This window comes from Pseudophryne corroboree, chromosome 6, assembly GCF_028390025.1.
Source record: "Pseudophryne corroboree isolate aPseCor3 chromosome 6, aPseCor3.hap2, whole genome shotgun sequence".
NCBI lineage: Eukaryota > Metazoa > Chordata > Amphibia > Anura > Myobatrachidae > Pseudophryne > Pseudophryne corroboree.
This window is the reverse complement of record NC_086449.1, coordinates 182,125,583-182,150,554: the sequence shown is the minus strand read 5'-3', so window position 1 is coordinate 182,150,554 and position 24,972 is coordinate 182,125,583. Positions and strand designations below refer to the sequence as shown.

The window sequence follows — 24,972 nt, the reverse complement described above, 5'->3', positions numbered from 1 at the left end:
CAAAACTGAAGCCAAGGGCGACCCGTGGCCTCACAATCTAGTGTCCAGTGTGCAGACACTGGTGCCAGGGGCGACCTGCGGCGTCACAATCTAGTGCCCAGTGTGCCGAAACTGGTGCCATGGACAACCTGCGGCCTCACAATCTAGTGCCCAGTGTGCCGAAACTGGTGCCAGGGTCTACCCGTGGCCTCACAATCTAGTTCCCAGTGTGCCGAAACTAATGCCAGGGCCTCACAATCTAGTGCCAAGTGTGCAGAAACGAGCCAGAGGCTACCTGTGGCTTCACAATCTAGTGCCCAGTGTCCCCCGCGACCTCACAATCTAGTGCCCAGTGTTCCAAAACTGGTGCAATGGGGCGACCCGCGGCTCACAATCTAGTGCCCAGTGTGCCAAAACTGGTGCAAGGAGCTAACCGAAGCCTCACAATCTAGTGCCCACTGTGCCGAAACTGGTGCCAGGGGAAACCCGCGGCCTCACAATATAGTGCCCAGTGTGCCGAAACTGGTGCCAGAGGCGACCCGCGGCCTCACAATTTAGTGCCCAGTATGCCGAAACTGGTGCCATGGGCATCCCGCGGCCTCACAATCTAGTGCCTAGTGTGCCGAAACTGGTGCTAGGGGCGACCCGCTGCCTCACAATCTAGTGCCCAGTGTGCCGAAACTGGTGCCAGGGGAGACCCGTGGCCTCACAATCTAGTGTCTAGTGTGCCGAAACTGGTGCTAGGGGCGACCCGCTGCCTCACAATCTAGTGCCCAGTGTGCCGAAACTGGTGCCAGGGGCTACCCGTGGCCTCACAATCTAGTGCCCAGTGTGCCAAAACTGGTGCCAGGGGCTACCCGTGGCCTCACAATCTGGTGCACAGTGTGCCGAAACTGGTGCTAGGGGCGACCCGCTGCCTCACAATCTAGTGCTCAGTGTGCCGAAACTGGTGCCAGGGGCGACCCACGGCCTCACAGTCTAGTGCCCAGTGTGCCAAAACTGGTGCCAGGGACTACCCATGGCCTCACAATCTAGTGCCCAGTGTGTCGAAACGTGCCAGGGGCGATCCGCGGCCTCAAACTCTAGTGCCCAGTGTGCCAAAATTGGTGCCAGGGGCTACCCACTGCCTTACAATCTAGTGCCAAGTGTGCCGAAACTGAAGCCAAGGGCGACCCGTGGCCTCACAATCTAGTGTCCAGTGTGCAGACACTGGTGCCAGGGGCGACCCGCGGCCTCACAATCTAGTGCCCAGTGTGCAGAAACTGGTGCAAGGGGCTAACTGCAGCCTCACAATCTAGTGCTCACTGTGCCGAAACTGGTGCCAGGGGAAACCCGTGGCCTCACAATATAGTGCCCAGTGTTCCGAAACTGGTGTCAGAGGCGACCTGCGGCCTCACAATCTAGTGCCCAGTGTGCCGAAACTGGTGCCATGGACAACCTGCGGCCTCACAATCTAGTGCCCTATGTGCCGAAAGTGGTGCCAGGGGCTACCCGTGGCCTCACAATCTAGTGCCCAGTGTGCCAAAACTAATGCCAGGGGCTACCCGCGGCCTTACAATCTAGTGCCCAGTGTGCAGAAACGAGCCAGAGGCTACCTGCGGCTTCACAATCTAGTGCCCAGTGTCCCCCGCGACCTCACAATCTAGTGCCCAGTGTTCCGAAACTGGTGCAATGGGGCGACCCGCGGCTCACAATCTAGTGCCCAGTGTGCCGAAACTGGTGCCAGGGGTGACCCGCTGCCTCAAAATCTAGTGCCCAGTGTGCCGAAATTGGTGCCAGGGGCTACCCACTGCCTCACAATCTAGTGCCCAGTGCCGAAACTGGTGCCAGTGGCTACCTGTGGCCTTACAATCTAGTATCCACTGTGCAGAAACTGGTGCAAAGGGCGACCCGCGTCCTCAAAATCTAGTTCCCAGTGTACCGAAACTGGTGCCAGGGGTGACCCGCAGCCTCACAATCTAGTGCCAAGTGTGCCGAAACTGAAGCCAGGGACGACCCGTGGCCTCACAATCTAGAGTCCAGTGTGCAGACACTGGTGCCAGGGGCGACCCGCAGCCTCACAATCTAGTGCCCAGTGTGCAGAAACTGGTGCAAGGGGCTAACCGCAGCCTCACAATCTAGTGCCCACTGTGCCGAAACTGGTGCCAGGGGAAACCGAAAACAGTGTGTCAGAAGCGACCTGCGGCCTCACAATCTAGTGCCCAGTGTGCCGAAACTAATGCCAGGGCCTCACAATCTAGTGCCAAGTGTGCAGAAACGAGCCAGAGGCTCCCTGCGGCCTCACAATCTAGTACCCAGTGTTCAGAAACTGGTGCAATGGGGTGACCCGCGGCTCACAATCTAGTGCCCAGTGTGCCGAAACTGGTGCCAGGGGTGACCCGCTGCCTCACAATCTAGTGCCCCGTGTGCCAAAATTGGTGCCAGGGGCTACCCACTGCCTCACGATCTAGTGCCCAGTGTGCCAAAACTCGTGCCAGGGGCTACCTGTGGCCTTACAATCTAATGCTCACTGTGCAGAAACTGGTGCCAAGGGTGACCCGCGGCCTCAAAATCTAGTTCCCAGTGTGCCGAAACTGGTGCCAGGGGTGACCCGAAGCCTCGCAATCTAGTGCCAATTGTCCGAAACTGAAGCCAGGGGTGACCCGCGGCCTCACAATCTAGTGCCCAGTGTGCAGAAACTGGTGCAAGGGGAAACCGGCGGCCTCACAATATAGTGCCCAGTGTGCCAAAACTGGTGCCAGAGGCGACCCGCGGCCTCACAATCTAGTGCCCAGTGTGTCGAAACTGGTGCCATGGGTGACTTGCGGCCTCACAATTTAGTGCCCAGTGTGCCGAAACTGGTGCCAGGGGCGTCCCGCGGCCTCACAATCTAGTGCCTAGTGTGCCGAAACTAATGCCAGGGGCTACCCACGGCCTCACAATCTAGTGCCCAGTGTGCCGAAACTGGAGCCAGAGGCTAACTGCGGCTTCACAATCTAGTGCACAGTGTCCCCCGCAGCCTCACAATCTAGTGCCCAGTGTGCCGAAACTGGTGCCAGGGGCGACCCGTGGCCTCACAATCTAGTGTCTAGTGTGCCGAAGCTGGTGCTAGCGGCGACCCGCTGCCTCACAATCTAGTGCCCAGTGTGCCGAAAGTGGTGCCAGGGGTTACACGTGGCCTCACAATCTAGTGCCTAGTGTGCCGAAACTGGTGCTAGGGGCGACCCGCTGCTTCAAAATCTAGTGCCCAGTGTGCTGAAACTGGTGCCAGGGGCTACCCGTGGCCTCACAATCTAGTGCCCAGTGTGCTGAAACTGGTGCCAGGGGCTACCCGTGGCCTCACAATCTAGTGTCCAGTGTGCCGAAACTGGTGCTAGGGGCGACCCGCTGCCTCACAATCTAGTGCCCAGTGTGCCAAAACTGGTGCCAGGGGTGACCTCACAATCTAGTGTCTAGTGTGCCGAAGCTGGTGCTAGCGGCGACCCGCTGCCTCACAATCTAGTGCCCAGTGTGCCGAAAGTGGTGCCAGGGGTTACACGTGGCCTCACAATCTAGTGTCCAGTGTGCCGAAACTGGTGCTAGGGGCGACCCGCTGCCTCACAATCTAGTGCCCAGTGTGCTGAAACTGATGCCAGGGGCTACCCGCGGCCTCACTGTCTAGAACCCAGTGCGTCGAAACAAGTAGGAAGAGGCTGAATCTGGTGCCACCGGCGACCCGAGACATAACACTCTAGTACCCAGTGTGCTGAAACTGGTGCCAGGTGTGACCCTCAGAATCTACTGCCCAGTGTGCCGAAACTGGCGCTAGGGGCTACTTGCAGCCTCACAATCTAGTGCCCAGTGTGCCGAAACTGGTGCTAGGCACTACCCGCAGCCTCACAATTAAGTGCCCAGTGTGCCGAAACTTGTACCTGGGGCCACCCGCATCCTCCCAATCTAGTGCCCAGTGTGCAGAAACCGGTGCCAGGGGCGACCTAAGGCCTCACATTCCAGTGCCCAGTGTTCTGGAACTGGTGCCAGGGGCTACTCACGTCCTCACAATATAGTGCCTAGGTTTCGAAACTGGTGCCAGGGGCTATCCACGGCCCAGCCACTCTAGTGCCCAGTGTGCCGAAACAGATGCAAGGGGCCACCCACGGCCTCACAATCTAGTGCCCAGTGTGCTGAAACTGGTGCCAGGGGCGTTCCGCGTCCTGACAATCTAGTGCCTAGTGTGCCGAAACTGGCGCCAGGGGCTACCCGTGGCCTCACAATCTAGTGCCTAGTGTGCCGAAACTGGTGTAGGGACGACCCGCTGCCTCACAATCTAGTGCCCAGTGTGCCGAAACTGGCGCCAGGGGCTACCCGTGGCCTCACAATCTAGTGCCTAGTGTGCCGAAACTGGTCCTAGGGGCGACCCGCTGCCTCACAATCTAGTGCCCAGTGTGCAGAAACTGGTGCCAGGGGTTACACGTGGCCTCACAATCTAGTGCCCAGTGTGCTGAAACTGGTGCCAGGGGCTACCCGTGGCCTCACAATCTAGTGCCCAGTGTGCTGAAACTGGTTCCAGGGGCTACCCGTGGCCTCACAATCTAGTGCCCAGTGTGCCGAAACTGGTGCTAGGGGCGACCCGCTGCCTCACAATCTAGTACCCAGTGTGCCGAAACTGGTGCCAGGGGCGTCCTGAGGCCTCACAATCTAGTGCCCAGTGTGCTGAAACTGATGCCAGGGGCTACCCGCGGCCTCACTGTCTAGTACCCAGTGCGTCGAAACAAGTAGGAAGAGGCTGAATCTGGTGCCACCGGCGACCCGAGACATAACACTCTAGTACCCAGTGTGCTGAAACTGGTGCCAGGTGTGACCCTCAGAATCTACTGCCCAGTGTGCCGAAACTGGCGCTAGGGGCTACTTGCAGCCTCACAATCTAGTGCCCAGTGTGCCGAAACTGGTGCTAGGCACTACCCGCAGCCTCACAATTAAGTGCCCAGTGTGCCGAAACTTGTACCTGGGGCCACCCGCATCCTCCCAATCTAGTGCCCAGTGTGCAGAAACCGGTGCCAGGGGCGACCTAAGGCCTCACATTCCAGTGCCCAGTGTTCTGGAACTGGTGCCAGGGGCTACTCACGTCCTCACAATATAGTGCCTAGGTTTCAAAACTGGTGCCAGGGGCTATCCACGGCCCAGCCACTCTAGTGCCCAGTGTGCCGAAACAGATGCAAGGGGCCACCCACGGCCTCACAATCTAGTGCCCAGTGTGCTGAAACTGGTGCCAGGGGCGTTCCGCGTCCTGACAATCTAGTGCCTAGTGTGCCGAAACTGGCGCCAGGGGCTACCCGTGGCCTCACAATCTAGTGCCTAGTGTGCCGAAACTGGTGTAGGGACGACCCGCTGCCTCACAATCTAGTGCCCAGTGTGCCGAAACTGGCGCCAGGGGCTACCCGTGGCCTCACAATCTAGTGCCTAGTGTGCCGAAACTGGTCCTAGGGGCGACCCGCTGCCTCACAATCTAGTGCCCAGTGTGCAGAAACTGGTGCCAGGGGTTACACGTGGCCTCACAATCTAGTGCCCAGTGTGCTGAAACTGGTGCCAGGGGCTATCCGTGGCCTTACAATCTAGTGCCCAGTGTGCTGAAACTGGTTCCAGGGGCTACCCGTGGCCTCACAATCTAGTGCCCAGTGTGCCGAAACTGGTGCTAGGGGCGACCCGCTGCCTCACAATCTAGTACCCAGTGTGCCGAAACTGGTGCCAGGGGCGTCCTGAGGCCTCACAATCTAGTGCCCAGTGTGCTGAAACTGATGCCAGGGGCTACCCACGGCCTCACTGTCTAGTACCCAGTGCGTCGAAACAAGTAGGAAGAGGCTGAATCTGGTGCCACCGGCGACCCGAGACATAACACTCTAGTACCCAGTGTGCTGAAACTGGTGCCAGGTGTGACCCTCAGAATCTACTGCCCAGTGTGCCGAAACTGGCGCTAGGGGCTACTTGCGGCCTCACAATCTAGTGCCCAGTGTGCCGAAACTGGTGCTGGGCACTACCCGCAGCCTCACAATTAAGTGCCCAGTGTGCCGAAACTTGTGCCTGGGGCCACCCGCATCCTCCCAATCTAGTGCCCAGTGTGCAGAAACCGGTGCCAGGGGCGACCTAAGGCCTCACATTCTAGTGCCCAGTGTTCTGGAACTGGTGCCAGGGGCTACTCACGTCCTCACAATATAGTGCCTAGGTTTCGAAACTGGTGCCAGGGGCTATCCACGGCCCAGCCACTCTAGTGCCCAGTGTGCCGAAACAGATGCAAGGGGCCACCCACGGCCTCACAATCTAGTGCCCAGTGTGCTGAAACTGGTGCCAGGGGCGTTCCGCGTCCTGACAATCTAGTGCCTAGTGTGCCGAAACTGGCGCCAGGGGCTACCCGTGGCCTCACAATCTAGTGCCTAGTGTGCCGAAACTGGTGTAGGGGCGACCCGCTGCCTCACAATCTAGTGCCCAGTGTGCCGAAACTGGTGCCAGGGGCAACCCGTGGCCTTACAATCTAGTGTCTAGTGTGCCGAAACTGGTGCCAGGGACTACCCGTGGCCTCACAATCTAGTGCCCAGTGTGTCGAAACGTGTCCGGGGCGACCCGCGGCCTCACACTCTAGTACCCAGTGTGCCGAAACTGGTGCCAGGTATGACCCTCAGAATCTACTGCCCAGTGTGCAGAAACTGGTGGCAGGGGCTACTTGCGGCCTCACAATCTAGTGCCCAGTGTGCCAAAACTGGTGCTAGGCACTACCCGCAGCCTCACAATTAAGTGCCCAGTGTGCCGAAACTTGTGCCAGGGGCTACCCGCATCCTCCCAATCTAGTGTCCAGTGTGCAGAAACTGGTGGCAGGGGTGACCTGAGGCCTCACATTCTAGTTCCCAGTGTTCTGGAACTGGTGCCAGGGGCTACTCACGTCCTCACAATCTAGTGCCTAGATTGTTGAAACTGGTGCCAGGGGCTATCCACGGCCTTACACTCTAGTGCCCAGTGTGCCGAAACAGATGCAAGGGGCCACCTACGGCCTCACAATCTAGTGCCCAGTGTGCCGAAACTGAAGCCAGGGGAAACCTGTGGCCTCACAATCTAGTGCCCAGTGTGCAGAAACTGGTGCAAGGGGCTAAATGCGGCCTCACAATCTAGTGCCCAGTGTGTAGAAACTGGTGCAAGGGGCTAACCGCAGCCTCACAATCTAGTGCCCAGTGTGTCAAAACTGGTGCCATGGGCGACTTGCGGCCTCACAAATTAGTGCATATTGTGCCGAAACTGGTGCCAGGGACTACCCACGTCCTCACAATCTAGTTCCCTCTGTGCAGAAACTGGTGCCAGGGGCGACCCGCGGCCTCACAATTTAGTGCCCAGTGTGCCAAAACTGGTGCCAGGGGCGACCCGTGGCCTCACAATCTAGTGCCCAGTGTGCCGAAACTGAAGCCAGGGGCAACCCGTGGCTTCACAAACTAGTGCCCAGTGTGCAGAAACTGGTGCAAGGGGCTAACCGCAGCCTCACAATCTAGTGCCCAGTGTGCCGAAACTGGTGCCAGTGGTGACCCGTGGCCTCACAATATAGTGCCCAGTGTGCCGAAACTGGTGCCAGAGGCGACCCGCAGCCTCACAATCTAGTGCCCAGTGTGTCGAAACTGGTGCCATGCGCGACTTGCGGCCTCACAATTTAGTGCCTATTGTGACGAAACTGGTGCCAGGGGAGTCCCGCGGCCTCCCACTCTAGTGCCCAGTGTGCCGAAACTGGTGCCAGGGGCGACCTGAGGCCTCACAATCTAGTGCTCAGTGTGTTGAAACTGGTGCTAGGGGCTACTTGCGGCCTCACAATCTAGTGCCCAGTGTGCCGAAACTGGTGCTAGACGCTACCCGCAGCCTCACAATTAAGTGCCATGGGTGCCGAAACTGGTGCCAGGGGCTACCCGCATCCTCCCGATGTAGTGCCCAGTGTGCAGAAACTGGTGCCAGGGGAGACCTGAGGCCTCACATTCTAGTGCCCAGTGTTTTGGAACTGGTGCCAGGGGCTACCCGCGTCCTCACAATCTAGTGCCTAGGTTGTCGAATCTGGAGCCAGGGGCTATCCATGGCCTTACACTCTAGTGCCCAGTGTGCCGAAACAGGTGCAAGGGGCACCCCGCTGCCTCACAATCTAGTGCCCAGTGTGTTGAAACTGGTGCCAGGGGTGACCCGCGGCCTCACAGTCTAGTGCCCAGTGTCCTGAAACTGGTGCCAGGGTGACCCGTGGCCTCACAATCTATTGCCCTGTGTGCCAAAACTGGTGCCATGGACAACCTGCCCAGTGTGCCGATACAAGTAGGCGGATTCTAAAACCGGTGCCATGTCGACCCGAGGCCTCACACTCTAGTGTGCTGAAACTGGTGCCAGGTGTGACCCGCAGCCTCACAATCTAGTGGCAAGTGTGCCGAAAATGGTGCCAGGGGCAACCCGGGGCCTCACAGTTTAGTACTTTGTGTGCCACAACTGGTGCCAGGGGCGTCCTGCGGCATCACAATCTAGTGCCCAGTGTGCCGAAACTGGTGCCAGGGGCTATCTGCGGCCTCACAATCTAGTGCCCAGTGTTCCTTGCGGCCTCACAGTCTAGTGACCAGTGTTCTGAAACTGGTGCCAGGGGCTACCCACTGACTCAGAATCTAGTGCCCAGTGTGCCGAAACTGGTGCCAGGGGCTACCCACGGCCTCAATCTAGTGCCCAGTGTGCCGAAACTGGTGCCAGGGGCTACCCATGGCCTCACAATCTAGTGCCCACTGTGCAGATACTAGTGCCAGGGCTAAATGCGACCTCAAATTCTAGTGCCCAGTGTGCCGAAAATGGTGCCAGGGATGTCCCGCGGCCTCACAATCTAGTGCCCAGTGTGCCGAAACTGGTGCCAGGGGCTACCAGTGGCCTCACAATCTAGTGCCCAGTGTTCCGAAACTGGTGCCAGGGGCTACCCGCTGCCTCACAATCTAGTGCCCAGTGTGCCGAAACTGGTGCCAGGGGCTACCCACGGCCTCAATCTAGTGCCCAGTGTGCCGAAACTGGGGCCAGGGGCTACCCATGGCCTCACAATCTAGTGCCCACTGTGCAGATACTAGTGCCAGGGCTAAATGCGACCTCACATTCTAGTGCCCAGTGTGCCGAAAATGGTGCCTGGGATGTCCCACGGCCTCACAATCTAGTGCCCAGTGTGCCGAAACTGGTGCCAGGGGCTACCAGTGGCCTCACAATCTAGTGCCCAGTGTGCCGAAACTGGTGCTAAGTGCGACCCGCTGCCTCACAATCTAGTGCCCAGTGTGCCGAAACTGGTGCCAGAGGCTACCCGTGGCCTCATACTCTAGTGCCCAGTGTGCCGAAACTGGTGCCAGGGACTAACCGCGTCCTCACAATCAAGTGCCCAGTGTGTCAAAATGTGCCAGGGGCGACCCGCGGCTTCACACTCTAGAGTCCAGTGTGCCAAAACTGGTGCCAGGGGCGACCTGAGGCCTCACAATCTAGTGCCCAGTGTGTCGAAACTGGTGCCATGGGCGACTTGCGGCCTCACAATTTAGTGCCTATTGTGACGAAACTGGTGCCAGGGGAGTCCCGCGGCCTCGCACTATAGTGCCCAGTGTGCCGAAACTGGTGCCAGGGGCGACCTGAGGCCTCACAATCTAGTGCCCAGTGTGTTGAAACTGGTGCCACGGGTGACCCGCGGCCTCACAGTCTAGTGCCCAGTGTCCCGAAACTGGTGCCAGGGGTGACCCGTGGCTTTACAATCTAGTGCCCTGTGTGCCAAAACTGGTGCCATGGACAACCTGCCCAGTGTGCCGATACAAGCAGGTGGAATCTAAAACCGGTGCCATGGCGACCCGAGGCTTCACACTCTAGTGTGCTGAAACTGGTGCCAGGTGTGACCCGCAGCCTCACAATCTAGTGGCAAGTGTGCCGAAAATGGTGCCAGGGGCAACCCGCGGCCTCACAGTTTAGTGCTTTGTGTGCCACAACTGGTGCCAGGGGCAACCCGCAGCCTCACAATCTAGTGCCCAGTGTGCTGAAAGTTGTGCCAGGGGCTACCCGCGGCCTCACAATCTAGTGCCCAGTGTGCCGAGACTGGTGCCAGGGGCTACCCGCGGCCTCACAATCTAGTGCCCAGTGTGCCGAAACTGGTGCCAGGGGCTACCTGCGGCCTCACAATCTATTGCCCAGTGTCCTCCCTGGCCTCACAATCTAGCGCCAGTGTGCCAAAACTGGTACCAGGGTGCGACCAGTGGCCTCACAATCTAGTGCCCAGTGTGTCGAAATTGTTGCCAGGGGTGACCCGCTGCTTCACAATCTAGTGCCCAGTGTGGCGAAACTGGTGCCACGGGCGACCAGCGGCCTCAGAATCTAGTGCCCAGTGTTCCGAAACTGGTGCCAGGGGCTACCCTTGGTCTCACAATCTACTGCCTATTGTGCCAAAACTGGTACCAGGGTCTACCCACGGCCTCACAATCTAGTACCCAGTGTGCCAAAACTGGTTCCAGGACTACCTGTGGCCTCACATTCTAGTGCCCACTGAGCAGAAACTGATGCCAGGGACGACCTGTGGCCTCACAATCTAGTGCCCAGTGTGCAGAAACTGGTACAAAAGGCTAACCGCGGCCTCACAATCTAGTGCCTACTGTGCCGAAACTGGTGCCAGGGGCGACCCGCGGCCTCTCAATCTAGTACCCAGTGTGTCGAAACTGGTGCAATGGGCGACTTGCGGCCTCACAATCTAGTGCCCAGTGTGCCGAAATTGGTGCCAGGGGCTACCCACTGCCTCACGATCTAGTGCCCAGTGCCGAAACTGGTGCCAGGGGCTACCTGTGGCCTTACAATCTAATGCCCACTGTGCAGAAACTGGTGCCAAGGGTGACCCGCGGCCTCACAATCTAGTTCCCAGTGTGCCGAAACTGGTGCCAGGGGTGACCCGAAGCCTCACAATCTAGTGCCAATTGTGTCGAAATTGAAGCCAGGGGTGACCCGCGGCCTCACAATCTAGTGCTCAGTGTGCAGAAACTGGTGCAAGGGGCTAACCGAAGCCTCACAATCTAGTGCCCACTGTGCCAAAACTGGTGGCAGGGAAACCGGCGACCTCACAATATAGTGCCCAGTGTGCCAAAACTGGTGCCAGAGGCGACCCGCGGTCTCACAATCTAGTGCCCAGTGTGTCGAAACTGGTGCCATGGGTGACTTGCGGCCTCATAATTTAGTGCCCAGTGTGCCGAAACTGGTGCCAGGGGCGTCCCGCAGCCTCACAATCTAGTGCCTAGTGTGCCGAAACTGGTGCCAGGGGCTACCCGTGGCCTCACAATCTAGTGCCTAGTGTGCCGAAACTGGTGCTAGGGGACAAACGCGGCCTCACAATCTAGAGCCCAGTGTGCAGAAACTGGTGCAAGGGGCTAACCGCAGCCTTACAATCTAGTGCCCAGTGTGCCGAAACAGGTGCCAGGGGCGATCCACGGCATCACACTCTAGTTCCAAGTGTGCCGAAACTGGTTCCAGGTACTACCCACGTCCTCACAATCTAGTTCCCACTGTGCCGAAACTGGTGCTAGGGGCTACCTGTGGCCTTACAATCTAATGCCCACTGTGCAGAAACTGGTGCCAAGGGTAACCCGCAGCCTCACAATCTAGTTCCCAGTGTGCCGAAACTGGTGCCAGGGGTGACCCGAAGCCTCACAATCTAGTGCCAATTGTGCCGAAACTGAAGCCAGGGGTGACCCGCGGCCTCACAATCTAGTGCCCAGTGTGCAGAAACTGGTGCAAGGGGCTAACCGAAGCCTCACAATCTAGTGCCCACTGTGCCAAAACTGGTGCCAGGGAAACCGGCGGCCTCACAATATAGTGCCCAGTGTGTCGAAACTGGTGCCAGAGACAACCTACGCCCTCACAATCTAGTGCCCAGTATGTCGAAACTGGGGCCATGGGTGACTTGCGGCCTCACAATTTAGTGCCCAGTGTGCCGAAACTGGTGCCAGGGGCGTTCCTCGGCCTCACAATCTAGTGCCTAGTGTGCCGAAACTGGCGCCAGGGTCTACCCGTAGCCTCACAATCTAGTGCCTAGTGTGCCAAAACTGGTGCTAGGGGCGACCCGCTGCCCCACAATCTAGTGCCCAGTGTGCCGAAACTGGTGCCAGGGGCGAGCCGTGGCCTCACAATCTAGTGTCTAGTGTGCCGAAACTGGTGCTAGGGGCGACCCGCTGCCTCACAATCTAGTGCCCAGTGTGCCGAAACTGGTGCCACGGGTTACACGTGGCCTCACAATCTAGTGCCTAGTGTGCCGAAACTGGTGCTAGGGGCGACACGCTGCTTAATAAACTAGCGTCCAGTGTGCTGAAACTGGTACAGGGGCTACACGTGGCCTCACAATCTAGTGCCCAGTGTGCTGAAACTGGTGCCAGGGGCTACCCGTGGCCTTACAATCTAGTGCCCAGTGTGCCGAAACTGGTGCTAGGGGCGACCCGCTGCCTCCCAATCTAGTGCCCAGTGTGCCGAAACTGGTGCCAGGGGTGACCCACGGCCTCACACTCTAGTGCCTAGTGTGCCGAAAAAGGTGCCAGGGACAACATGTGGCCTCACAATCTAGTGCCCAGTGTGTCGAAACGTGCCCGGGGCGACCCGAGGCCTCACACTCTAGTACCCAGTGTGCCGAAACTGGTGCCAGGGGCGACTTGCGGCCTCACAATTTAGTTCCTATTTTGACGAAACCCGTGCCAGGGGCATCCCACAGCCTCCCACTCTAGTGCCCAGTGTGCAGAAACTGGTGCCAGGGGCGACCTGAGGCCTCACAATCTAGTGCTCAGTGTGTTGAAACTGGTGCTAGGGGCTACTTGAGGCCTCACAATCTAGTGCCTAGTGTGCCGAAACTGGTGCCAGGGGTTACACGTGGCCTCACAATCTAGTGCCTAGTGTGCTGAAACTGGTGCCAGAGGCTACCCGTGGCCTCACAATCTAGTGCCTAGTGTGCTGAAACTGGTGCCAGGGGCTACCCGTGGCCTCACAATCTAGTGCCCAGTGTGCCAAAACTGGTGCTAGGGGCGACCCGCTACCTCATAATCTAGTGCCCAGTGTGCCGAAACTGGTGCCAGGGGTGACCCACGGCCTCACACTCTAGTGCCTAGTGTGCCGAAACTGGTGCCAGGGGCTACCCGCGGCCTCACAATCTAGTGCCCAGTGTGCCGAAACTGGTGCCATGGGCTACCTGCGGCCTCACAATCTATTGCCCAGTGTCCTCCCCGGCCTCACAATCTAGCGCCAGTGTGCCAAAACTGGTACCAGGGTGCGACCAGTGGCCTCACAATCTAGTGCCCAGTGTGTCGAAATTGTTGCCAGGGGTGACCCGCTGCTTCACAATCTAGTGCCCAGTGTGGCGAAACTGGTGCTACGGGCGACCAGCGGCCTCAGAATCTAGTGCCCAGTGTTCCGAAACTGGTGCCAGGGGCTACCCTTGGTCTCACAATCTACTGCCTAGTGTGCCAAAACTGGTACCAGGGGCTACCCACGGCTTCACAATCTAGTACCCAGTGTGCCAAAACTGGTTCCAGGACTACCTGTGGCCTCACATTCTAGCGCCCACTGTGCAGAAACTGATGCCAGGGACGACCTGTGGCCTCACAATCTAGTGCCCAGTGTGCAGAAACTGGTGCAAGAGGCTAACCGCGGCCTCACTATCTAGTGCCTACTGTGCCGAAACTGGTGCCAGGGGCGACCCGCGGCCTCTCAATCTAGTACCCAGTGTGTCGAAACTGGTGCAATGGGCGACTTGCGGCCTCACAATCTAGTGCCCAGTGTGCCGAAATTGGTGCCAGGGGCTACCCACTGCCTCACGATCTAGTGCCCAGTGCCGAAACTGGTGCCAGGGGCTACCTGTGGCCTTACAATCTAATGCCCACTGTGCAGAAACTGGTGCCAAGGGTGACCCGCGGCCTCACAATCTAGTTCCCAGTGTGCCGAAACTGGTGCCAGGGGTGACCCGAAGCCTCACAATCTAGTGCCAATTGTGTCGAAACTGAAGCCAGGGGTGACCCGCGGCCTCACAATCTAGTGCTCAGTGTGCAGAAACTGGTGCAAGGGGCTAACCGAAGCCTCACAATCTAGAGCCCACTGTGCCAAAACTGGTGCCAGGGAAACCGGCGACCTCACAATATAGTGCCCAGTGTGCCAAAACTGGTGCCAGAGGCGACCCGCGGTCTCACAATCTAGTGCCCAGTATGTCGAAACTGGTGCCATGGGTGACTTGCGGCCTCACAATTTAGTGCGCAGTGTGCCGAAACTGGTGCCATGGGCGTCCCGCAGCCTCACAATCTAGTGCCTAGTGTGCCGAAACTGGTGCCAGGGGCTACCCGTGGCCTCACAATCTAGTGCCTAGTGTGCCGAAACTGGTGCTAGGGGACAAACGCGGCCTCACAATCTAGTGCCCAGTGTGCAGAAACTGGTGCAAGGGGCTAACCGCAGCCTTACAATCTAGTGCCCAGTGTGCCGAAACTGGTGCCAGGGGCGTTCCTCGGCCTCAAAATCTAGAGCCTAGTGTGCCGAAACTGGCGCCAGGGGCTACCCGTAGCCTCACAATCTAGTGCCTAGTGTGCCAAAACTGGTGCTAGGGGCGACCCGCTGCCCCACAATCTAGTGCCCAGTGTGCCGAAACTGGTGCCAGGGGCGACCCGTGGCCTCACAATCTAGTGCCTAGTGTGCCAAAACTGGTGCTAGGGGCGACCCACTGCCCCACAATCTAGTGCCCAGTGTGCCGAAACTGGTGCTAGGGGCGACCCGTGGCCTTACAATCTAGTGTCTAGTGTGCCGAAACTGGTACTAGGGGCGACCCGCTGCCTCACAATCTAGTGCCCAGTGTGCCGAAACTGGTGCCACGGGTTACACGTGGCCTCACAATCTAGTGCCTAGTGTGCCGAAACTGGTGCTAGGGGCGACACGCTGCTTAATAAACTAGCGTCCAGTGTGCTGAAACTGGTGCCAGGGGCTACACGTGGCCTCACAATCTAGTGCCCAGTGTGCTGAAACTGGTGCTAGGGGCGACCCGAGGCCTCACACTCTAGTACCCAGTGTGCCGAAACTGGTGCCAGGGGCGACTTGCGGCCTCACAATTTAGTGCCTATTTTGACGAAACTGGTGCCAGGGGTGTCCCACAGCCTCCCACTCTAGTGCCCAGTGTGCAGAAACTGGTGCCAGGGGCGACCTGAGGCCTCACAATCTAGTGCTCAGTGTGTTGAAACTGGTGCTAGGGCCTACTTGAGGCCTCACAATCTAGTGTCCAGTGTGCCGAAACTGGTGCCAGGGGTTACACGTGGCCTCACAATCTAGTGCCTAGTGTGCCGAAACTGGTGCTAGGGGCGACCCGTTGCTTCACAATCTAGTGCCCAGTGTGCTGAAACTGGTGCCAGGGGCTACCCGTGGCCTCACAATCTAGTGCCCAGTGTGCTGAAACTGGTGCCAGGGGCTACCCGTGGCCTCACAATCTAGTGCCCAGTGTGCCGAAACTGGTGCTATCGGCGACCCGCTGCCTCATAATCTAGTGCCCAGTGTGCCGTAACTGGTGCCAGGGGTGACCCACGGCCTCACACTCTAGTGCCTAGTGTGCCGAAACTGGTGCCAGGGACTACCCGTGGCCTGTAGAAAGGGGGCGATCGGGCACAGGTTTAAATTCCATATAATATTTAGAAAAATAGCAGAAAAAAGACCAAAATTGGACAGTGTATTGACCTAAGTAGGGAGATAACAATATATGTTATCAGTAATATACAGTCCTGGTTGGTGGTGCACCCAGAGCCAGAAGTACGTAAACTATGCAATGGGAGAGGACAGAAGGCTCTTGTGTGGGCGCACTCTTAAAATGAAAAAAATACTTGAAAGTATTAGAGAGAGTATTTTAAGATATAACTTTTATTATTAAGGTTAAAACAAGATAAACTTCCCACAAATCTTGTAAAATAACCGGAGATTATTGAGGAGAATAAAAAAATGAAAAAATGAATGTTCTGGTCTCTTAAGTCGTAAGAGTATGGAAAGGGTTGTAGACATGGAGTAGTCATACCCCCATTTCCCCTGACCAGTACAGTATTTCTGTATTAATGGAACCGGGGGTTTCTTAGTCACAACACAGTTTCAAAATAATTAGGCTACAACTAGCTGAAATGGTAATCAGTGGTCACCACTCAAGGAATTATACCCCTGAGTATTGTTAGCATGCCATAGCCCTAATTGCGGGCAGAAATTGTAAGCAAGAAGTTAAGGTCAGTTGATGTAGATATTGAGAGCAATAAAAGAAGGAGAAAGTAGAATTAGTGGTGATACTGCTGTTGGTGTGTGTTGGTCACATAAGAGAGGAAATTAATTCCTGACCTACTACACCAGGTATTCACAGGCAGTCACCTCTCCTGATACTAACCTGGCCCAACGCTGTTTGGCTTCCAAGATCGGACGAGATCGGGCACTGACAGCGTGGTATGGTCGTAGGGATTTATGTGTACACCAATGAGAGTGCACCTATATAGGAAATTGAAATTGAAAAGTGAAGGGTAAAGATGATAGAAAACGAAAATGACGGATAAGATAAGTACGTGAAAATATGTGGATCTGCTTTCCACGTTAGACCCGGTTTGAGAGATTCCACAGGTGTGGTACTCTATCCCGAGAATCGTGAATGAGAGTCCACGAAAATTGGTGAACACAGATTATGAAGATATTCAGGTTAGTATCTGTAATGGAATAAGGCAAAGATTAAGCTGTCATTAGGCGGTATACAAAATTCAGGTGGGGCTGAGCCCAATGACCAACCGCAGACGTTCGTAGGCGTCAGAAAATTATAACCTTAGGCAAATAATGGTTTTTTGTTTAACCTTGTGCCAAAGAGTACGTATAGGGTTATTTATGAAGATACAGATAATATAACCCCTAAAGAGTAGAAAAACATACAAATAAACAAAGAGATGAAAAAAATAATATAAAATGAAAGTAAAACTAAAGATGAAAATAAAAATGAAAAAGTAAGCTGTATTGGGTAATATGACCCGGTACCGGCAGCATGAAACAAACTGCTCGGTGTACTGTACCATGCAAAATGATGATGTTAATACAAATAATATATCCCTTAAAGATAAGAGGTATATGAGATACACATAAATAAACCGATTCTGATGTAAGTAATATAACCCCTAATAGGGGAAGCTATATGAGTTGATATACCCAGTTGTTATGACGTAAAAATTGAGATAATTGGTATGCTGCACAGGACAAGGCTAAGATCCTGTTGTAGATATGCAGAATACTGGTAGCAAATTGATAAGACAAAAACAGTGAGTTCCTATCCCTAGAAAAAAATGTCAAAGCAGATACAAAATAAACTGACCAAAACAAATGCTGGCATAAGACCAATGATTTTAGGTGACTCACAGAATAGCCTCAGATACATAGGAGGCTGAGTGTTAGGCTGGTCTAACGGCAATGATCCTTACAACAAGGATAATCTAAGTAATTAGAGGGAGCTTACGAATCTCCAGTGAGTTAGTTATGATCCGTTAGAATGGTGCCATGATAAGACTGTGTGGACGGAGTTCCCCGCAGAAAACGCGTTTCACCCTGTGGGCTTGTTCACTTCCTGGTTCCGTGGAACCAGGAAGTGAACAAGCCCACAGGGTGAAACGCGTTTTCTGCGGGGAACTCCGTCCACACAGTCTTATCATGGCACCATTCTAACGGATCATAACTAACTCACTGGAGATTCGTAAGCTCCCTCTAATTACTTAGATTATCCTTGTTGTAAGGATCATTGCCGTTAGACCAGCCTAACACTCAGCCTCCTATGTATCTGAGGCTATTCTGTGAGTCACCTAAAATCATTGGTCTTATGCCAGCATTTGTTTTGGTCAGTTTATTTTGTATCTGCTTTGACATTTTTTTCTAGGGATAGGAACTCACTGTTTTTGTCTTATCAATTTGCTACCAGTATTCTGCATATCTACAACAGGATCTTAGCCTTGTCCTGTGCAGCATACCAATTATCTCAATTTTTACGTCATAACAACTGGGTATATCAACTCATATAGCTTCCCCTATTAGGGGTTATATTACTTACATCAGAATCGGTTTATTTATGTGTATCTCATATACCTCTTATCTTTAAGGGATATATTATTTGTATTAACATCATCATTTTGCATGGTACAGTACACCGAGCAGTTTGTTTCATGCTGCCGGTACCGGGTCATATTACCCAATACAGCTTACTTTTTCATTTTTATTTTCATCTTTAGTTTTACTTTCATTTTATATTATTTTTTTCATCTCTTTGTTTATTTGTATGTTTTTCTACTCTTTAGGGGTTATATTATCTGTATCTTCATAAATAACCCTATACGTACTCTTTGGCACAAGGTTAAACAAAAAACCATTATTTGCCTAAGGTTATAATTTTCTGACGCCTACGAACGTCTGCGGTTGGTCATTGGGCTCAGCCCCACCTGAATTTTGTATACCGCCTAATGACAGCTTAATCTTTGCCTTATTCCATTACAGATACTAACCTGAATATCTTCATAATCTGTGTTCACCAATTTTCGTGGACTCTCATTCACGATTCTCGGGATAGAGTACCACACCAGTGGAATCTCTCAAACCGGGTCTAACGTGGAAAGCAGATCCACATATTTTCACGTACTTATCTTATCCGTCATTTTCGTTTTCTATCATCTTTACCCTTCACTTTTCAATTTCAATTTCCTATATAGGTGCACTCTCATTGGTGTACACATAAATCCCTACGACCATACCACGCTGTCAGTGCCCGATCTCGTCCGATCTTGGAAGCCAAACAGCGTTGGGCCAGGTTAGTATCAGGAGAGGTGACTGCCTGTGAATACCTGGTGTAGTAGGTCAGGAATTAATTTCCTCTCTTATGTGACCAACACACACCAACAGCAGTATCACCACTAATTCTACTTTCTCCTTCTTTTATTGCTCTCAATATCTACATCAACTGACCTTAACTTCTTGCTTACAATTTCTGCCCGCAATTAGGGCTATGGCATGCTAACAATACTCAGGGGTATAATTCCTTGAGTGGTGACCACTGATTACCATTTCAGCTAGTTGTAGCCTAATTATTTTGAAACTGTGTTGTGACTAAGAAACCCCCGGTTCCATTAATACAGAAATACTGTACTGGTCAGGGGAAATGGGGGTATGACTACTCCATGTCTACAACCCTTTCCATACTCTTACGACTTAAGAGACCAGAACATTCATTTTTTCATTTTTTTATTCTCCTCAATAATCTCCGGTTATTTTACAAGATTTGTGGGAAGTTTATCTTGTTTTAACCTTAATAATAAAAGTTATATCTTAAAATACTCTCTCTAATACTTTCAAGTATTTTTTTCATTTTAAGAGTGCGCCCACACAAGAGCCTTCTGTCCTCTCCCATTGCATAGACTACCCGTGGCCTCACAATCTAGTGCCCAGTGTGTCGAAACGTGCCCGGGGCGACCCGCGGCCTCACACTCTAGTACCCAGTGTGCCGAAACTGGTGCCAGGGGCGACCTGAGGCCTCACAATCTAGTGCCCAGTGTGCTGAAACTGATGCCAGGGGCTACCCGCGGCCTCACTGTCTAGTACCCAGTGCGTCGAAACAAGTAGGAAGAGGCTGAATCTGGTGCCACCAGTGACCCGAGACATCACACTCTAGTACCCAGTGTGCTGAAACTGGTGCCAGGTGTGACCCTCAGAATCTACTGCCCAGTGTGCCGAAACTGGTGCTAGGGGCTACTTGCGGCCTCACAATCTAGTGCCCAGTGTGCCGAAACTGGTGCTAGGCACTACCCGCAGCCTCACAATTAAGTGCCCAGTGTGCCGAAAACTTGTGCCAGGGGCTACCCGCATCCTCCCAATCTAGTGCCCAGTGTGCAGAAACTGGTGCCAGGGGCGACCTGAGGCCTCACATTCTAGTGCCCAGTGTGCCGAAACAGATGCAAGGGGCCACCCACGGCCTCACAATCTACTGCCCAGTGTGCCGAAACTGAAGCCAGGGGCAACCTGTGGCCTCACAATCTAGTGCCCAGTGTGCAGAAATTGGTGCAAGGGGCCAAATGCGGCCTCACAATCTAGTGCCCAGTGTGCCGAAACAGGTGCGACCCACGGCATCACACTCTAGTTCCAAGTGTGCCGAAACTGGTGCCAGGGACTACCCACGTCCTCACAGTCTAGTTCCCTCTGTGCAGAAACTGGTGCCAGGGGCGACCCGCGGCCTCACAATCTAGTGCCCAGTGTGCCAAAACTGGTAGCAGGGGTGACCCGCGGCCTCACAATCTAGTGCCCAGTGTGCCGAAACTGAAGCCAGGGGCAACCCGTGGCCTCACAAACTAGTGCGCAGTGTGCAGAAACTGGTGCAAGGGGCTAAACGCGGCCTCACAATCTAGTGCCCAGTGTGCAGAAACTGGTGCAAGAGGCTAACCGCAGCCTCACAATCTAGTGCCCAGTGTGCCGAAACTGGTGCCAGTGGCGACCCGCGGCCTCACAATATAGTGCCCAGTGTGCCGAAACTGGTGCCAGAGGTGACCCGCAGCCTCACAATCAAGTGCCTAGTGTGTCGAAACTGTTGCCATGGGCGACTTGCAGCCTCACAATTTAGTGCCTATTGTGACGAAACTGGTGCCAGGGGCGTCCCGCGGCCTCCCACTCTAGTGCCCAGTGTGCCGAAACTGGTTCCTGGGGCGACCTGAGGCCTCACAATCTAGTGCTCAGTGTGTTGAAACTGGTGCTAGGGGCTACTTGCTGCCTCACAGTCTAGTGCTCAGTGTGGCGAAACTGGTGCTAGATGCTACCCGCAGCCTCACAATTAAGTGCCATGGGTGCCGAAACTGGTGCCAGGGGCTACCCGCATCCTCCCAATCTAGTGCCCAGTGTGCTGAAACTGGTGCCAGGGGAGACCTGAGGCCTCACATTCTAGTGCCCAGTGTTTTGGAACTGGTGCCAGGGGCTACCCGCGTCCTCACAATCTAGTGCCTATGTTGTCGAAACTGGAGCCAGGGGCTATCCATGGCCTTACACTCTAGTGCCCAGTGTGCCAAAACAGGTGCAAGGGGCGACCCGCTGCCTCACAATCTAGTGCCCAGTGTATTGAAACTGGTGCCTGGGGTGACCCGCGGCCTCACAGTCTAGTGCCCAGTGTCCCGAAACTGGTGCCAGGGGTGACCCGCGGCCTCACAATCTAGTGCCCAGTGTGCCAAAACTGGTGCCATGGACAACCTGCCCAGTGTGCCGAAACAAGCAGGCGGAGACTAAAACCGGTGCCATGGCGACCCGAGGCCTCACACTCTAGTGCCCAGTGTGCTGAAACTGGTGCCAGGTGTGACCCGCAGCCTCACAATCTAGTGGCAAGTGTGCCGAAACTAGTGCTAGGCCTCACAATCTTGTGCCTTGGTTGTCGAAACTGGTGCCAGGGGCTATCCGCGGCCTGACACTCTAGTGCCCAGTGTGCCGAAACTGGTGCAAGGGGCGACCCGCGTCCTCACAATCTAGTGCCCAGTGTGCTGAAACTGGTGTCAGGGGTGACGTACGGCCTCACAATCTAGTGCCTAGTGTGTCGAAACAAGCGGGTGGGAGTCTAAAACTGGTGCCATGGCGACCCGAGGCCTCACACTCTAGTGCCCAGTGTGCTGAAACTGGTGCCAGGTGTGATTCACAGCCTCACAATCTAGTGCTCAGTGTGCCTAAACTTATGCCAGGGGCGACCCGCGACCTCACAATCTAGTGCCCGGTGTGCCACAACTGGTGCAAGAAGCGACCCGCGGCCTCACAATCTAGTGCCCAGTGTGCCGAGACTGGTGCCAGGGGCTACCCGCGGCCTCACAATCTAGTGCCCAGTGTGCCGAAACTGGTGCCAGGGGCTACCTGCGGCCTCACAATCTATTGCCCAGTGTCCTCCACGGCCTCACAATCTAGCGCCCAGTGTGCCAAAACTGGTGCCAGGGTGCGACCAGTGGCCTCACAATCTAGCGCCCAGTGTGCCGAAATTGTTGCCAGGGGTGACCGGCTGCTTCACAATCTAGTGCCCAGTGTGGCGAAACTGGTGCCACGGGCGACCAGCGGCCTCAGAATCTAGTGCCCAGTGTTCAGAAACTGGTGCCAGGGGCTACCCTTGGTCTCACAATCTACTGCCTAGTGTGCCAAAACTGGTGCCAGGGGCTACCCACGGCCTCACAATCTAGTGCCCAGTGTGCCAAAACTGGTTCCAGGGCTACCTGTGGCCTCACATTCTAGTGCCCACTGTGCAGAAACTGATGCCAAGGACGACCTGTGGCCTCACAATCTAGTGCCCAGTGTGCAGAAACTGGTGCAAGAGGCTAACCGCTGCCTCACAATCTAGTGCCCAGTGTGTTGAAACTGGTGCCAGGGGTGACCCGCGGCCTTACAGTCTAGTGCCCAGTGTCCCGAAACTGGTGCCAGGGGTGACCCGCGGCCTCACAATCTAGTGCCCAGTGTGCTGAAACTGGTGCCATGGACAACCTGCCCAGTGTGCCGAAACAAGCAGGCGGAGTCTAAAACCGGTGCCATGGCGACCCGAGGCCTCACACTCTAGTGCCCAGTGTGCTGAAACTGGTGCCAGGTGTGACCCGCAGCCTCACAATCTAGTGGCAAGTGTGCCAAAAATGGTGCCAGGGGCAACCCGCGGCCTCACAATTTAGTGCTTAGTCTGCCACAACTGGTGCCAGGGGCGTCCCGCGGCCTCACAATCTAGTGCCCAGTGTGCAGAAACTGGTGCCAGGGGCTATCTGCGGCCTCACAATCTAGTGCCCAGTGTCCCCTGCGGCCTCACAGTCTAGTGCCCAGTGTTCCGAAACTGGTGCAAGGGGGCGACCCGTGTTCTCACAATCCAGTGCCCAGTGTGCCGAAACTGGTGCCAGGGGCTACCCGCTGCCTCACAATCTAGTGGCCAGTGTGCCGAAACTGGTGCCAGGGGCTACCCACGGCCTCACAATCTAGTGCCCAGTGTGCCGAAACTAGTGCCAGGGGCTACCCATGGCCTCACAATCTAGTGCCCACTGTGCAGATACTAGTGCTAGGGCTAAATGCGACCTCACAATCTAGTGCCCAGTGTGCCAAAAACTGGTGCCAGGGGTGACCCGCGGCCTCACAATCTAGTGCCCAGTGTGCCAAAACTAAAGCCAGGGGCGACCCGTGGCCTCACAATCTAGTACTCAGTGTGCAGAAACTGGTGCCAGGGCTAAACGTGGCCTCACAATCTAGTGCCCAGTGTGCAGAAACTGGTGCAAGGGGCTAACCGCAGCCTCAAAATCTAGTGCCCACTGTGCCGAAACTGGTGCCAGGCGAGACCCGCGGCCTCAAAATATAATGCCCAGTGTGCCAAAACTGGTGCCAGAGGCGACCCGTGGCCTCACAATCTAGTGCCTAGTGTGTCGAAACTGGTGCAATGGGCGACTTGCGGCCTCACAATTTAGTGCCCAGTGTGCCAAAAATGGTGCCAGGGGCGTCCCGCGGCCTCACAATCTAATGCCCAGTGTGCCGAAACTGGTGCCAGGGGCTACCAGTGGCCTCACAATCTAGTGCCCAGTGTGCCGAAACTGGTGCTAGGTGCGACCCGCTGCCTCACAATCTAGTGCCCAGTGTGCCGAAACTGGTGCCAGAGGCTATCCGTGGCCTCACACTCTAGTGCCCAGTGTGCCGAAACTGGTGCCAGGGACTAACCGCAGCCTCACAATCAAGTGCCCAGTGTGTCAAAATGTGCCAGGGGCGACCCGCGGCCTTACGCTCTAGAGTCCAGTGTGCCAAAACTGGTGCCAGGGGCGACCTGAGGCCTCACAATCTATTGCTCAGTGTTTTGAAACTGATGCCAGGGGCTACCCATGCCCTCACATTCTAGTGCCCACTGTGCAAATACTGGTGCCAGGGGTGACCTTCGGCCTCACAATCTAGTGCCCAGTGTGCCGTAACTGATGCCAGTGGCGACACGTGGCCTCACAACCTAGTGCCCGGTGTGCAGAAACTGGTGCAAGGGGCTAAACGCGGCCTCACAATCTAATGCCCAGTGTGCAGAAACTGGTGCAAAGGGCTAACTGCGGCCTCACAATCTAGTGCCCACTGTGCCGAAACTGGTGCCAGGGGAGACCCGCGGCTTAACAATCTAGTGCCCAGTGTGCCGAAACTGGTGCCAGAGGCGACCGCGACCTCACAATCTTGTGCCCAGTGTGTCGAAACTGGTGCCAGGGGCGACTTGCAGCCTCACAATCTCATGCCCAGTGTGTCGAAACTGGTGCCAGGGGCGTCCTGCGGCCTCACAATCTAATGCACAATGTGCCGAAAGTGGTGCCAGGGGTGTACCGCGGCCTCACATTCTAGTGCCCATTGTGCCAAAACTGGTGCTAGGGGCAACCCGCAGCCTCACAATTAAGTTCCCAGGGTTCCGAAACTGGTGCCAGGGGCTACCCGCAGCCTCACAATCTTGTGCCTTGGTTGTCGAAACTGGTGCCAGGGGCTATCCGCGGCCTGACACTCTAGTGCCCAGTGTGCCGAAACTGGTGCAAGGGGCGACCCGCGTCCTCACAATCTAGTGCCCAGTGTGCTGAAACTGGTGTCAGGGGTGACGTACGGCCTCACAATCTAGTGCCTAGTGTGTCGAAACAAGCGGGTGGGAGTCTAAAACTGGTGCCATGGCGACCCGAGGCCTCACACTCTAGTGCCCAGTGTGCTGAAACTGGTGCCAGGTGTGATCCGCAGCCTCACAATCTAGTGCTCAGTGTGCCTAAACTCAGAGCCGGCCCTAACCAATATGATGCCCTAGGCAAGATTTTGGCTGGTGCCCCCTAGCACTGCCGCTAGTTCTGCAGGAGATGCCTGGCATGAGTCAGCTGGCAGCTCTGCTAACATTGGTGCGCCTTTTGTTTATGAAAATGCGTCCTATTTGCATTTATATGTGGCTTGGATGCACAAGCAGCTTTTGCTGATTAAAATGATATGCAGCATGCCTATGTTCTGTGTGCAACTGTGGCTGTATCT

General features: G+C 55.4%; 2 pseudogenes; one reads left to right on the top strand and one right to left on the bottom strand.

Moving 5' to 3' along the window:
* Positions 1-16,302: 16,302 nt before the first annotated feature.
* LOC134938696 (5S ribosomal RNA) lies at positions 16,303-16,421 on the bottom strand (annotated as a pseudogene).
* A 2,296-nt stretch (positions 16,422-18,717) lies between these two features.
* On the top strand, positions 18,718-18,836 carry LOC134938684 (5S ribosomal RNA; annotated as a pseudogene).
* Positions 18,837-24,972: the final 6,136 nt, after the last annotated feature.